General features: G+C 43.8%; 1 protein-coding gene across 3 annotated transcripts in view; it reads left to right on the forward strand.

The window, feature by feature from the left end:
• The first annotated feature begins 13,783 nt into the window (after positions 1 to 13,783).
• UTRN (utrophin) overlaps positions 13,784 to 16,136 on the forward strand; it is a 565,993-nt gene continuing 563,640 nt past the window's right edge. For 2 of the 3 annotated variants that reach the window (XM_055535865.1, XM_055535867.1), the window contains exon 1: positions 13,784 to 14,301. The gene's annotated coding sequence lies outside the window, so the exon portion shown is untranslated. Of the gene's footprint in view, positions 14,302 to 14,711; positions 14,967 to 16,136 lie in introns of those variants that run through there. The other variant, XM_055535866.1, reaches the window with a different exon arrangement.

Here is a 16,136-nt window from a genome sequence, read left to right on the forward strand (position 1 = left end):
ACTTAATTTCAAAGGACAACCATCAGAACAATATTCTTTACCCCAACATGGGAAATTAAAAAAAAAAAATGTATTGTAAAGGATTTTGCAAACTGCAAAACAGACGAAAGTTCCTCTACTTAAAATTTGAGGTTAATAAACTTCAGAAATCTTGCTAAAGTAATGAATGAGACTGGTTTCCCAAGCACTTCCTGTTGTAGTTGAGGGAAGAAAAGGCTCCTTCCCCAGCCCTCCCCAAACCTGAAAGACAGTCGGTCCTACTAGGACCGCATGCTGGTTGAGCATACGCCTAGCTGGAATTCCCAAAAAAGAGGCACAGCCAGGGTGGGGCAGAAGCACAGGCCTCCAAATTCACAGCTGCTATCAGTTTCCCAAACTGTTTTTAGAATCTCCAGGGTTGGGAGTGGGATAGATTATGCTCTGCACAGTTTGGTTTGCGGATCTGGGAAGGGAGCCAGATAGAGTTCTCACGTGATTCTGGAGATGATGTGTGCTCTCCAGAGACATGTGAAGTTACAGACTCATAGAACTGGGCCTTCGGAGATCATCTGGTGAATCTGTCCATTTGTTTTCCAGAACATGCAATGGAGGCACAAAATGTAAAATAATAGTGTCCTAGGTCATCACATAGATGTTCTCGTGACAGCAGGGACTCAAACCCAGTGTTTTCTTCCAACTCATTCATGTCTAATAAACCAAGTAGATAGTAATCAAAATTGTCAGATATAATTTGAAGATATATAAAACATGGACTTTGGTTTACTATACATATAATAATTTTAATGTAGTAAATTTATATAACATAAAATATTTAAGTGTACAGTTCAGTGGTATGAAATACATTCACATTCATATATGCATATATATTTTACAATGCCCGCTATCTGCATGGAAATGGAAAAGTTCAGCCAAAAATATTTTTCTCTTCTCAATCAATTATTGAATGGGAACCTACTATGTGGCCATGTTAGGCCATGTCTAAAGGAAATCAGTCCTGGGTGTTCTTTGGAAGGAATGATGCTAAAGCTGAAACTCCAGTACTTTGGCCACCTTATGCAAAGAGTTGACTCATTGGAAAAGACTCTGATTCTGGGAGGGATTGGGGGCAGGAGGAGAAGGGGACGACAGAGGATGAGATGGCTGGATGGCATCACCGACTTGATGGACGTGAGTTTAAGTGAACTGTGGGAGTTGGTGATGGACAGGGAGGCCTGGAGTGCTGCGATTCATGGGGTCGCAAAGAGTCAGACACAACTGAAATGAACTGAACATGGCTTACTATGTCTACCATGTTAGAATCTGACAGACTCTAGGACCTCAAGAGTTTATAACTTGTTCAGGAAACAAGATTTATAAATAGGAGGCTGTAACTAAACATAAAAGGCAGTTTGATGCCTTTTTCTTTTTGATTACACAGCTTGTGGGATCTCAGGTCCTTGACCAGGAGTTGAACCTGGGCCATGACAGTACAGTTCAGTTCAGTCGCTCAGTTGTCTCCGACTCTTTGCGACCTCATGAACCGTAGCATGCCAGGCCTCCCAGTCCATCACCAACTCTTGGAGTCCACTCAAACCCATGTCCATTGAGTCAGTGATGCCATCAAACCATCTCATCTTCTGTCGTCCCCTTCTCCTCCTGCCTTCAATCTTTCCCAGCATCAGGGTCTTTTCAAATGAGTCAGTTCTTCGCATCAGGTGGTCAAAGTGTTGGAGTTTCAGCTTCAACATCAGTCCTTCAAATGAACACCCAGGACTGATCTCTTTTAGGATGGACTGGCTGGATCTCCTTGCAGTCCAAGGGACTCACAATAGTCTTCTCCAACACCACAGTTCAAAAGCATCAATTCTTCGGCGCTCTGACCACTGGAAAAACCATAGCCTTGACTAGATGGACCTTTGTTGACAAAGTAATGTCTCTGCTTTTTAATATACTGTCTAGGTTGGTCATGACTTTCCTTCCAAGGAGTAAGTGTCTTTTAATTTCATGGCTGCAATCACTATCTGCAGTGATTTTGGAGCCCAGAAAAATAAAGTCAGCCACTGTTTCCACTATTTCCCCATCTATTTGCCATGAAGTGATGGGACGGGATGCCGTGATCTTCACTTTCTGAATGTTGAACTTTAAGCCAACTTTTTCACTCTCCTCTTTCACTTTCATCAAGAGGCTCTTTCATTCTTCTTTACTTTCTGCCATAAGGGTGGTGTCATCTGCATATCTGAGGTTATTGATATTTCTCCCCACAATCTTGATTTCAGCTTGTGCTTCTTCCAGCCCAGCGTTTCTCATGATGTACTCTGCATAGAAGTTAAATAAGCAGGGTGACAATATACAGCCTTGATGTACTCCTTTTCCTATTTGGAACCAGTCTGTTGTTCCATGTCCAGTTCTAATTGTTGCTTCCTGATCTGCATACAGGTTTCTCAAGAGGCAGGTCAGGTGGTCTGGTATTCCCATCTCTTTCAGAATTTTCCACAGTTTATTGTGATCCACACAGTCAAAGGCTTTGGCTTAGTCAATAAAGCAGAAATAGATGTTTTTTTTTTGAACTCTCTTGCTTTTTCGATGATCCAGTGGATGTTGGCAATTTGATTGATCTCTGGTTCCTCTGCCTTTTCTAAAACCAGCTTGAACATCTGGAAGTTCACAGTTCACGCATTACTGAAGCCTGGCTTGGAGAATTTTAAGCATCACTTTACTGGCATGTGAGATGAGGGCAATTGTGCGGTAGTTTGAGCATTCTTTGGCATTGTTTTTCTTTGGGATTGGAATGAAAACTGACCTTTTCCAGTCCTGTGGCCACTGCTGAGCTTTCCAAATTTGCTGGCATATTGAATGCAACACTTTCACAGCATCATCTTTCAGTATTTGGAATAGCTCAACTGGAATTCCATCACCTCCATTAGCTTTGTTGACAGTGATGCTTCCTAAGGCCCACTTGACTTCACATTCCAGCATGTCTGGCTCTAGGTCAGTGATTACACCATCGTGATTATCTGGGTCATGAAGATCTTTTTTGTACAGTTCTTCTGCATATTCTTGCCACCTCTTCTTAATATCTTCTGCTTCTGTTAGGTCCCTACCATTTCTGTCCTTTATCGAGCCCATCTTTGCATGAAATGTTCCCTTGGTATCTCTAATTTTCTTGAAGAGATCTCTAGTCTTTCCCATTCTGTTGTTTTCCTCTATTTCTTTGCATTCATCCCTGAGGAAGGCTTTCTTATCTCTTCTTGCTATTCTTTGGAACTCTGCATTCAGATGGGTATATCTTTCCTTTCCTCCTTTGTTTTTTGCTTCCCTTCTTTTCATAGCTATTTGTAAGGCCTCCTCAGTCATTTTGCTTTTTTGTATTTCTTTTTCTTGGGGATGGTCTTGGTTCCTGTCTCCTGTACAATGTCACGAACCTCCGTCCAAGCACTCTAGTTCTTCAAGCACTCTATCAGATCTAGTCCCTTAAATCTATTTCTCACATACACTGTATAGTCATAAGGGATTTGATTTAGGTCATATCTGAATGGTCTAGTGGTTTTCTCCACTTTCTTCAATTTCAGTCTGAATTTGGCAATAAGGAGTTCATGATTCGAGCCACAGTTAGCTCCGGGTCTTGTTTTTGCTGACCATATAGAGGTTCTCCATCTTTGGCTGCAAAGAATATAGTGAAAGTGCTAAATCCTAACCACTAGACCACCAGGGAACTCCAAAGGCAGTAAGATACATTTTTAAATGAATGATAATGAGAATAAGTGTGTGGAATCCAAAGGACAAAAATCATTATGAGCTATGTGCATTCTGCTCAGTTGCTTCAGTTGTGTCTGACTCTTTGCAACCTCATGGACTGCAACCCACCAGGCTCCTCTGTCCACGGGATTTCTCAGGAGGAATACTGGAATGGGTTGCGATTTCCTTCTCCAGGGGATCTTCCTAACCCAGGGATTGAACCTGCGTCTTTTTCTTGATAGATGGATTTTTCACCACTGCGCCACCTAGGAAAGCCTCGTTTTGTGATGAGTAGTCAGGAAAAGCTTCAAAGAGAAGAAGGACTTGAGCCACATTAATAAAACGGGAGTCCCAAGAATCTCCAGAGGAAAGAACAGAGTGACCCACGCTATAGAGGTACACTGCAAAAGACTTTTTGACAAAAAGTAAATTAAAAAGTCTGAGCATAGCAAAAGAGTAGCTTGCTACCAGATTCAAACGGCCAATGCTATGCAAGAGGCCATTTTATCAGGAGCTGTTGAAGATTCTTGAACAACATGATTTTAACAGCACGTTGCAATGAAAAGTGTAGGATGGATGGAAAGAGAAAGAGCTGTAATTAGGAGGCCATTATGAAAGTTTTAGTACCAAGAAAAGAAGGAACGGTGGGGCTGGGATGTGGTGCCATAGAGATATGAACTATTGCAAAGAAAGAACCAATAGAACTTATTAATCATTTAGATATTCAAAATGAGGAGGAGAGGCAAGAATCCTAGGTTCAAGCTAGAGTGACCAAAATTGTGGTACCAAAGACTGGATTAAGTCAAGAGGGAGAGAATAGTAAAGGGAAGTTCAGTTTTAGATATGCTGAAATGGAGGGATTTCCCTGCTGGTCCAAGTGGTTAAGGCTCTGCCTTCCCATGCAAGGGATGTGGGTTTAATTCCTGGTCAGGGATTATTATACAAACACATTTTAAACAAATTCTTTTAATTTTTACCTGCATCTTTGGCACAAAGTCTTGGTCTCCTCAACTTAACTAACTGAAATGGGAATGATTAAGTTGATCACAATGTATGCCATAATCTTCATGCAGAAGTAGAAGGACTGTAGCTCAATGGCAAATATCAGGTTCACTTTATAATTACAGAGAAGGAACTAGAGACAGAAAGCCTTTTAATATTGTATTCGGTTGAGAATAACCCTATGGAAAATTGCAAATACATCCAGCAAGTTTAATATTGGTTTATATTAAGTTTCTGTGGTGGTGGTTTAGTTGCTAACTCCTGTCTGACTCCTGCAACCCTATGGACTGTAGCCCTACCAGGCTCCTCTGTCCATGGAATTTCTCAGGCAAGAATACTGGAGTGGGTGGCCATTTCCTTCTTCAGGGAATCTGCCTGACCCAGGGATTGAACCTGCATCTCCTGAATTCCAGGAGGATTCTTTACTGCTGTGCCACCAGGGAAGCCTATATTAAGCTGCTGGGTTCAAGCATTTCAATATGATGTTACTGCTATGAAATAAATTTAGAAAAATCAAGAGAAAATACTGTGTAATGTACTAACACTGTTGGAATCAGACCAAAAGAAAGTTTTATTGTTTATAAAATTATTTAATTTGCCATCATTCTTACCTAGAAATTTTGGTACCTAGCAGAGAGAGCATTAACTACAGAGTAAATGAACTCTGTATTTTTCTCTGTTTCTCCTTCCTTTCTCCTGTAGGGTGGATCTAATCAGTAGGTACAGTGCTTAGGGACCACGATATTTTTAAAAAGCCCATGAAATTTTATTAAATTTTGTCTAAGAAGAAAAAAAATGTTGAAGCATATAAATTACATAAAAAATAATTTAAAATATTGATATTAGAGTGGGAGGGAGCCACAGAGTCAAAAGTGCCTATAGGGTCCACAAAAGTCATCATGTGGCCTGCCTCCTGTACTCAGATCTAGGTCTCTAGTTCTAACCATAAACCATTTCTTTTCATACTGTTCTTCATTCACTTATGAATTCTGTCAGCCTATTATTTTAATTAAAGTTAAGTATGTCCATAAATAAGAATCAGCTAGTTCTACAAAGTTTGCAAAGACGAATGGCAGTCTCTAATGGCTTTTCTCCTTATCCTCTTTCTCAGAAGCATCTACTTTGTACTTTTAAGCTACTTTTCTGATATTACCTCCAAATCTCTAAGTAACAAGCTTGTAATGCTCCTTGTTCTTTTTTTTTTTTTTTTTAAGGTTTTGATTCATGAAGATAATGATTCATTTATTGTTATTTTAAAAGTATTTATTTATATATTTGGCTGTGCTGGGTCTTAGTTTTGACATGCAGAATCTTTAGTTGTGGCATGTGGAATCTAGTTCCCTGACCAGGGATTGAACCCTGGGCCTCCTGCCTTGGAAGTGCAGAGTCTTAGCCACTGGACCACCAGGGAAGTCCCTGGTTAATTTTTATATTATACTGGCCTTGTTCAGTCACAAGTGATAGAATTCCAACCCAGGTTAACACTGAGAAAAAAGGAGCTATAGAAAGGGCACTCCTTTGTATGTGGAAACCGGGAATTCTCACATCCTCAAGTCTTCTTTTCTGCATTTATTCAGCTCCAGATGTGGTACTTTATTTTCTCCTCTATAGGTACAGAACTGAAGCTAGAAGTAGGAGCAGGAGAGAGATGTGGAGAGATTCTATTTTATGTTCCTTTAGTAAACTAATTCCAAAGAGAAAAAAGAAGATTCCCTTCCAGATTGTGAAAACTTTTCTGGAAGGACTCAGATGGGCCCAGCCTGGATCTCCCATCTTCTCTTTTAGGTTAATCATTATCACAGGGTTTGAAGCCTATGATTGGCTGTTCTTGAGTCATAAGCCCACCCCAAGGCAAGGTAGAGAAGTGATTGACAACGCCACAAAATCTGACTGGTGCAAGGGAGGAGCAATTACCTAAAGGAAGAGGTAACATTCCTTCCAAAAGAGGAGAAAAGATGTTGGGCAGAGTCAAGACCATAGATGTCCTTTATGATCTCTATGCTCTCTTAAGGATCAACTTGGGCGTCATTTCTTGGTACCGTCTACCCCCTCAGTTCAGTTCAGCTCAGTTCAGTCGCTCAGTCATGTCCGACTCTTTGCGACCCCATGGACTGCAGCACATCAGCCTTCCCTGTCCTTCACCAACTCCGGGACCTTACTCAAACTCATGTCCATCAAGTCAGTGATGCCATCCAACCATTTCATCTTCTATCATCCCCTTTTCATCCTGCCTTCAATCTTTCCTGGCATCAGGGTCTTTTCCAATGAGTCAATTCTTCACATCAGGTAGTGAAACTATTGGAGTTTCAGCCTCAGCATCCATGAATATTCTGGACTTCCAATGAATATTCAGGACTGATTTCCTTCAGGATTGACTGGTTTGATCTCCTTGCAGTCCAAGGGACTCTCAAGAGTCTTCTCTAACACCACAGTTCAAAAGCATCAATTCTTTGGTGCTCAGCTTTCTTTATAGTCCAACTCTCACATTCATACATGACTACTGGAAAAATCATAGCTTTGACTAGACAGACCTTTGTTGGCAAAGTAATTCTACTGGGTTACATGTCCCTTTCTGGGTTCATGTTACATCTTGGTTGTACTGCATCCATATTAATTTATATGTGCATCCATATTAATTTATAATTGTCTATGTGTTGGTCTTTCTTACCAAACAGGAGCTTTCTGAAGACAGCTGTAGCTTATTCCCATTTGCATACCCAGCCCCTCAGCAGATAGTGGGTGTTCCAGGAATGTTTAAAAAAAAATTAAAGATTATTACAAAATGGCAGCAAATCCTTTTGAATTGAGAGTAAAGAACAAAATGAAAGCTTAAAAGTATCAAACATTGTGATAAATGGCTTATATCAAGGGATTCATTTGATTTTTCACAACAGCATTTGAGGGAAGTATTGTTTTATTTCACAGACAAGAGGTTAGAGATCAAGGTCCCACAACCTCATACAAATGATATGTCAATATAATAATAGGCACTTGCTCAGTGGTTAAAGAATCCACAGTGCAGGAGACAAAGGAGACACGGGTTCAATCCCTGGGTTGGAAAGATCCCCTGGAGAAGGGCATGGCAACCCACTCAAGGATTCTTGCCAGGAGAATCCCATGGACAGAGGAGCCTGGTGGGCTACAGTCCATGGGGTTACAAAGAGTTGGACACGACTTAGCATGCACGCACTGCACACAGGTAACTTAAATCAGCCTGTTGGCTTTCAGCTACACTATCTTCTGCCCTCCTCCTTCAGGTTAACAATGAACTTATTTAACTTAGTGGTGCTCTTCTCCCTTCTTGGTAATTTGGACATTTTCTGCCAAGATTGTTTTATTTTACCTAAAGGTACTCCCTAGTAAGTTTTGTATTTTTCATTTGTTTATATCTTAAAAAAATTTTTTTTAAAATTTTATATTGGAGTATAGCCAATGAACAGAGTTGTGATAGTTCAGATGCACATCAGAGCCATTCAGCCACACATATACATGTATCTGTTCTCCTCCCATTCAGTCTGTCACATAACATTGAGCAGAGTTCCCTGTGCTATACAATAGGTCTTTGTTAGTTACCCATTTTAAATATAGCAGTGTGTACCCGTCAATCCCAAACTCCCTAATTATCCCTTCCTCCCATCCTTACCCCCTGGTAATCATAATTTTGTTCTCTAAGTCAGGGAGTCCTTTTCTTTTTATTGAATCAGTTCATATGTATCATTTCTTTTTAGATTCTGCATATAAGTGATATCATACAATATTTCTCTTTCTCTGTCTGGCTTACTTCACTCAGTATGACAAACTCTAGGTCCAAGCATTTGTTGCTGCAAATGGTTTTATTTCATTCTTTTTAATGGCTGAGTAACAAACAGTTCATTGAATATATATCCCACATCTTCTTTATCCATTCCTCTGTCGAGGGACATGTAGGTTGCTTCCATGTCTTGGCTATTGTAAACAGTGCTCCAATGAGTATTGGGGTGCATGTATCCTTTCGGACCATGTTTTTCTCTGGATATATGCCCAAGAGTAGGATTGCAGAGTCATATGGTAACTCTATTTTCAGTTTTAAGAAAGCTCCATACTATTCTTCATAATGCCTGCACCAATTTACATTTCCAACAACAGTGTAGGAGGGTCCATTTGTTTCTTTATCCATGAAATTAAAGGGCTGAAGGAGAGACTCTGTATAATCTCTGCCAGTGGCAACATTATAAAATTATACAAAGTAAATGAAACCAAGTAAAAGTAACAAGTATGCTAACTCCATAAAGAAAGCTGAGTGCTGAGGAATTGATGCTTTTGAACTGTGGTTTTGGAGAAGACTCTTGAGAGTCCCTTGAACTACAAGGAGATCAAACCAATCAATCCTAAAGGAAATCAGTCCTGAATATTCACTGGAAGGACTGATGCTGGAGCTGAAGCTCCAATACTTTGGCCACCTGATGCGAAAACCTGACTCATTTGAAAACATCCTGATGCTTGGAAAGATTGAGGGCAGGAGGAGAAGGGGGACGATAGAGGATGAGGTGGTTGGATGGCATCACTGGCTTGATGGACAAGAGTTTGAGTAAGGTCCTGGAGTTGGTGAAGGACAGGGAAGGCTGGTATGCTGCAGTCCACGGGGTCACAAAGATCTGGACACGACTGAGCGACTGAACTGAACTGATGATAACTCCAGTTTTCTGGTTGTCAGTGGGCAGGCACACAGAGAAGGAGCTGGTGTGAGTTTACACCCTCCACTCTCTGCTCCCCTTCCTTCTACTTCGGAGCCTCCTTTATTCTTTCCTTTTGTATCAGGTGCTCTTTCCTCCCCAACAGCTTAGTCCTTTTATTTTATCCTTAGTTTCCCTGGACCTGGCATTTCAGCACGCATACCCTCCAGGGTCCTGTCCTCTCTGCCCTCACACCATCAGACTTTTCCTTGCAGATCATCCAGGCAGGCTTTGAACCACAGAGTAGGCTGAATTGCCCAGATGGCTCCTGAGATGTGAATGACTTCTGGTAATCTCAAGAGTGATCTACAATTGAATGAAACACTTGAATATGAAGTGTTAAGGCTAATTGTGGGTATTTTGAAATTATGATTGATCCAGTATGGATTTTTTTCCTTGTAGGGCAATTTCTAGACCCATTCAATTATCCAGAATGGCCTATTTGAGGCCAACCCCTTAGGGAACAGTGGCTCAAAGTGTGATTCCCCAATCATTGTGATCTAACCTCATGGGTTGCTTATTAGAACTGCAGCTTCCTGGGCCTCACCAGACCAGTATATCAGGATTTCTCACAGCTGGCAGGCAATCCGAATTTAAAATATGCTCCTTGGCTATTTTTAAGTTCACTAAATTGTGAGAAACTCTGCCATTGTGCTAATTATCATCTAAAAATCATTATCCTCTAAAAATCCATTATAATTTTCCCTCTTTATATCACAAAGAATTTTATTTATATGTACCTTTAACTTGTGCAAGTGTTAGATATTAGACTGAAGAATTTAGCAAAAATATTCAGCAAATATTCTAATATCTATTATACATAAGTCATAGAGCTTACTCTCTTGACTTGAAAAAGATAAGGTGAATTCTCCAGCCTATGTCCCTCTTTTAAATGCTTCCATGTTGGGGGACTGATTCATAGTCAACACAAAGGAAAAAGTTGAAGGAGCACCTTGCTTTAAAAAAAAATTATTTATTTTAAATTAAAGGATATTTGCTTTATAATACTGTATTGGTTTCTGCCACATATCAGCATGAGTCAGCCATAGGTACATACATGTCCTTTCCCTCTTGAATCTCACTCCTACCTCCCACCCCATCCCACCCCTCTAGGTTGTCACAGAGCCCTGGTTTGAGTTCCCTGAGTCACACAGCAAATTCCCACTGGCTATCTATTTTACACATGTTAGTGTATGGGTTTCGTGCTACTCTCTCCATTCATCCCACCTTCTCCTTTGCTGTCACCCCCATGTCCGTAAGTCTGTTCTCTCTGTCTGCATCTCCATTGCTGCCCAGCAAATAGGTTCATCAGTATCATCTTTCTAGATTCCATATATATATATAACGGAATATTACTCAACACCTTGCTTTTTAACACATTGTGTATTTCACAATGCTTCTATTGTTCAGAGAGGATCTGCATTTATATAATTTTGCATAAAAAGTTTAGTTGGAAAGTTTTCTTTTTGGCTCTTATGTTAGTATGCAGTTTCCTATATATGAACCATATCTATGCAGAATCATGTCTCTTGATATTATATATACCTGCTGCTGCTCCTGCTGCTGCTAAGTCGCTTCAGTCGTGTCCGACTCTGTGCAACCCCACAGACGGCAGCCCACCAGGCTCCCCCGTCCCTGGGGTTCTCCAGGCAAGAACACTGGAGTGGGTTGCCATTTCCTTCTCCAATGCATGAAAGTGAAAAGTGAAAGTGAAGTCGCTGAGTCGTGTCCGACTCCTAGCGACCCCATGGACTGCAGCCCACCAGGCTCCTCCATCCATGGGATTTTCCAGGCAAGAGTGCTGGAGTGGGTTGCCATTGCCTTCTCCATTATATATACCTACATATGCATATATCTTTATACAGAAATCTATCCAGTACTCATATCATCATATTTTCTCCTATGTCAAGGACTTTATCCCCGAGACATCAGTTCAGTTTTCTTGAATTTTCATGTTCTCTGGTGACTGTGGGGCAATTCAGAGTTTGGATTAATGACAAACACGGGCCACATTCCTATCACTTTTTCTGAATGTTCTACATCCACTTTGGGGTTGAGGGGACAAAACCCCATTATAGGCTACTGTCCCTGCTGCATGGACTGCAGCTGGAATAATGTTGATTGCAGGTGCACTAACTGCTATCTACATCCTGGTGGTCTGTCTCCACTTTCCCCTCAACTCCATTCTCAAGGTTACACTGGCTGCTGTAAGGAGACCTAGTCCTCTGAGGACAAAGTCTCCAACTAACTGTGGTTTCTCTACTTACCAAGCAAATAGGGAGCAGGACCAGAGTGGGACGACTCGGTTATGCCATCAGCAGCAAGTTTTTTGGCCTCCATCGCTTATGTCCCGCAAAGAAAATCAGTGTCTGGGTGAGAGAAGGGCTAGAAACAGGCAGGGCACAGGTCCCAGGGAAGACACGGGAAACCCCTGAAGCTGGATGTGGCTGGAGTTGGGTCTCGTACAGATGGTGCCTATTGGTCCATGTGTCCCATTCCTTAGGGTTTTCTGGGAAACTTAACTAAACATCCCTCAGAGCTTGAAATCTCAGAAATTCTAGGTTCCCAAATGACTGTTTTTCTTCAAAATTTTGAGTTTAATAAATTAATCTTTGTGTAGCATTTTGCAATTTACAAAGTGCTTTTCACGTACATAATTTTGAGTAATGAAATCCTCAAACATTGCCAAGTGGTTTTATTTTAAACGAGGAGATTTGAGTTTCCATTAATTCCACCAAGACACAGTGCATGGCAAGCAGCTTTAAGAGTTTGTAGAATTATCAGTTAAAAGAAGCCCCAGTCTCCTGTGATATAGCCCGACTCAGAAAACATTTGATCTATCCTTTTCTTATAGCACTTATCGCTGATCTTGCATATTCTTATTTTTTTACTTGCCTTATCTCACTTAGTAAATTTGAAATTCTTTAAAGCAACATCTCTGTCAGATTTATCTGTGTATTTTTCACAGTACCAGTGAACCTGGCAGGCCCCAAATTGATGTTTGTAAAATGAATGAATGAATGAAAGCAGATGATTAATCATACTTATTTCCTATTAATATCCTGGATTTTATTTGGCTTATGTGAAGAAACTCTACATAAAGGAAGGAGTCTAAGCTAGAGATTTTATAAGGAATACTGTCTTTCAGAATGCAACCCCCTCCACCCCACCCCCAGACCTTTTACTCTGTAACTAGTAAAAGACTAGTGAGTTCTTTCTGAAAAAACTGTTTAAGGCCCCTAGTGTTTGTCTTTACTAACTCATAAGTTGTTAACTCTCAAATATTAAACCAGCAACAAACCAGAGTTCCTTTTCTCATTGTTTATAGGAACTAGGAATTTAGGTTGCTGTTTTTTTTTTTTTTTTTTTCCCTCCCAAGTGTATTGATCATGTAAGAGAAACACAGGAACACACTGGGAATGGAATATGTAAATTTAAAAAATGCATACACAGCACAAAGGCATTTCTTACCAGATATTGTTTTGACCAACACCTTAGCCTTGAAATAGACTCTGTAACAGATGTTTTAGTGTGTATGTATAGTGGAAAAATGGAAAAATAAGATCAGCGCAAACACTATTTGTATATATGTATGAACGAATGTAAAACGAAATTGTCAAGTTTTTCTTAAAATTAAAAACGACACCAAGAAAATTATATAAAATAAATATACCCTTGGAACTAGGACCAAAAATTTGACAACGTCAACACACTGAGATGGGGCGAGTGGAGGGGCAAATGAGAATTCATTTCTCAAAGGAGGAAAACGAGACCGGGTTGGCCTGGGGTGGGTGTGACTCACATTTTCGGTTAATCTGAATAAACGGGACCGTGGCAGCACCAGGCATCCATGCTAGCTCCGGGCTCTCGGCACTCACCGTCCGCTCCGGGTGCGCCGCTCCAGGCTAGCCGAGTGCCAGCCCGGCTGCTGCCCGCAGGGAGGGAGCGCGGGGAGGGCGCTGATTGACGGGGCGCGCGGTCAGGTGACCCCGGGCGCCACGTTCCCCGGAGCCCAGCCTGCGGTGGCCGCCTGGACCGGGCTGGGGCCGAACCCGGAGCCGAGAAGACCTGATCTCCCGGAACAAAGTTGCCGGCCCTGCGGGCAGCCGGGACGGGAGAGCCGAGGGGCAGCCGGACCTGCTCGGCGCCCCTCTACTGGGGAGGACGAACCCGTGTGCCGGGACCGGAGCCGGTTCCCAGGAGGGCGGCGGCGCGCACCCCGCGGTCCTCCGCCCTCCCCGGCCTCCGGCGCTCCTTTCCCCGCTTCAACAAAGGGGCCGGCCGGCGGGCGGGTGAGGGGAGGAGGAGGAGCCGGGGGCGCGAGCCGCCGGCGCACGAAGTTGTGGAGTCGCCTTTCCTCGGAGGAGGGGAGCGGGCGGCCGCAGCGGCCCGCGGGCTTTCTCCCGCCGAGGGGCGAGGAGGAGCCTCCGGCTCCCGAAGCCGATTGGGGAATCGCGGGGAGCGGTGCCCCCCCACCCTCCGCCACCCTCCTTCGGGGTCATTTCTGCAGACGGAAAACTCTCCAGTGTTTGGCAAACTTGGTGCCTGCGCTCCCGTTCCAGGTTTGCACTGGGACTGTTTTGTTTTTGGCGGAACTACGGGGCAGGAAGATTGCACAAGTTAGGGGCGTTTACAATCGAGTGTCAAAAAAAAAAATTTTTTTTTTTTTCTTTCGGATCTGGTCTGGTTTTCCATATTTCCTTAAAACAAAACAAAACAAACAAACCAAAAAAAAAAAAAACCCGCACCACAAAGCCCACGTTTGCACACACACCCGCGATTACTACGCCTGAAACACATCCGAGGAGGCCCGGGCCGGCTTGGGACTCGGCGGCGGCGGGCGGGCGAGGCAGCCCGCGGGGCATGGGAGCAGGTAAGTCCATGCATTATTGAGCCTTGGGCCGGGTAATGTGACCACAGCCCCGGGACACGGGACGTAGGCTGCGGGGAGGATGGAGTTTTCAGCGGCTCCTGTGCCCAGGATCAGCGTCCCGAGCTCCTTCTCAAGGCTGAGCCTAAGATGTAACCAACTTTTGCGTGCACTTTCCTTGGAACCTCAGTTCAGCTCCCCGCCCCGGGACAGGGAATGCCAGAAACGTGGGGGAGAGCTCGGGCTCGGAAGTCCTCGGAATCCGTGTAGTATTTCCTAATGACCGGAACTCCTCCGACTGGTTCTGGGCAGCCTCTTGACTCCCTGAATTTTTCTCCTGGCTAGGGTGAGAGGGTCGTTCCTCCATGCGCTCTGGGCCAGTGATCTCCAAGAGGGGACGTGGCTTCCTAGGAGGGCCTGTCGCGCGCACACACACACACACACACACCTCAGCCCCGGGAAGGCGGGGCCCCGGAGGTGTCCGCCAGGACCGGGTGGGGAGACGTTCCCAGCCATCCGCCTGGCAGGAAGCGTGCTCGACCTCCAGGCCGTTGCTGCTCCCGAGGGTGGGGCTTTGGTGAGGTGACAAGGAGCGCTCAGTCGGTGCGTAGTCCCGCGCGATTGCCTCTTCTGGGGTCCCGGATCTTTGGCATCTCTTGCGGCAATTGGTAAGGTAATTCATGTCCCTGTGTGGCTTGGGGTGCGAGGCACTGGTTGCTCAAGGCCCCTTTAGGAAAGCGACACAGCACAAATTTTACGCTGTGCAACTTTTAGAAGGCACGCTGTTAAAAGTGGATTTTTTTTTTTTTAAAGTCAAGCCCCAGATTACGAAAGGGAGTGATTCCAGGGTTGAGAGTGTGCCCTACTTGCCAGAGGACTCACACTTTGTTTTCCACTGAACTGGGGAGCCCGGGTCTAACCTGGGTCTAACTGCTCCCCCCTCCAGGGATGCCCCGGGGAGAGTCTCCTCTTTGCCAGCTCCCAGGTGACCTGGGTTACCAGGGCCTCGCGGGTTGTAACCCCTTGTGGGGGAGTGAACCGAGTTCTGGGAAGCCCGGATCCCCTGGGTCCGGGCGGGAGCTTTGTGCTCCTGGGAACCCGGCAGTAGCCGCATCTATTCCTTTGTAACTTGCATGGGCCTCGGGAGTCGGGTGGGCGCCTCTGGGCTGGTTGCTAGTGGACAGGGGGACCCGGGAATCAGGCGACAGCTGCAGGAATGCGGAGCTCCTGGGTGCTTCGGCTTCCAGAGCACCGGGGGGCGCGGGCCATGGTTTACGCGGAGTCATTCCCCGCCCCCTGGACCAGTTTCTGAGACCAAGAAGACTGCGCTTTAACTCTCCTTCAGGTGTTTACCTGAAATTGATTGCCCCCGTAAATGGCATTAACCACAACAGGGTGAACTTCCCTTGGAGCGCTTCCGAGAATGGATGGCAATTCTTGGCACTGGGCGGTGTCTTTTACTAAGTTGCACACTGAGCCTCAAACTCTGGCCCCCGGGCTTTCCTTTCCACTATCTCTGGCATTCTTAGGATTATGTAAACGAATGAGTACTTTTTGCCCAAGGACCTACAGCATATTTCCATCATAATTGTACATTGTTAAACATGTTTGTATTCTTACATCTTGAAATTACATCTTGTAATTTCCAAATTAAAAAAAAAAATTAAAGCATGAGTTTTGCCTGTTAAGGCCATCCCCCGTCCTTTTAACCCAGGCTTATTGTGGTGGCTTCTGGTTCCCTATGACAGCCAGAGAAGTTTTGAAGAAGGAACTGGATGTAGAGTTGAGGGTATTGGTTTCAGTGAGAAAGAGCTGGCTAAACTTTGCAGCACTTCATT

Source organism: Bubalus kerabau, chromosome 9, assembly GCF_029407905.1.
Source record: "Bubalus kerabau isolate K-KA32 ecotype Philippines breed swamp buffalo chromosome 9, PCC_UOA_SB_1v2, whole genome shotgun sequence".
Classification (NCBI taxonomy): Eukaryota; Metazoa; Chordata; class Mammalia; order Artiodactyla; family Bovidae; genus Bubalus; species Bubalus kerabau.